This window comes from Phytophthora parasitica (assembly GCF_000247585.1).
Source record: "Phytophthora parasitica INRA-310 unplaced genomic scaffold supercont2.17, whole genome shotgun sequence".
Taxonomy (NCBI): Eukaryota; Oomycota; class Peronosporomycetes; order Peronosporales; family Peronosporaceae; genus Phytophthora; species Phytophthora nicotianae.
In genome coordinates, this window is record NW_008649003.1 from 382,372 (window position 1) to 382,879 (window position 508).

Genomic DNA, 508 nt, shown 5'->3' on the forward strand with positions numbered 1-508 from the left:
GGTTTCGGACCAAATATATCACTAATAAAGTCAACGTCAAGTCCGTACACATGCATTAGCGAGATTGCACGCCACCGATAGTCAGCTCCATAGGTTATGGTGATGAGCGCCTTGACTGACTGTTTGACAGAGAGTAGTGAAACCTTAAGTGGAAGAACAGTGGAGAGTATAAGTCGCCTGGGAGATACGACAGCTCTAAATTGCACTGTTGCAGTTGCATTTCTGACTCTTGTGCTTTTAATTCTGTCCGTAGTCTCTAAAATTCTGGTATGTGAATCACTGAAAACAGAGTTTTAGTTGTAATCAAAAATAATAAAACCGATTTATGAATTAAAATAGAGTTTTTATAACTAAGAAATATACCCCTCTTTTGCCAAAACATGTGCAAAGCACAATAATTTTTAAATAGTGTACAGTAAACTCCTGCCACGAGCTGCTTTGTTTGTGGTTGGCTGGATTCTTGCGGTAATTGACTAAAAATTCCAATTGGGGATTCGATTTGACAAAT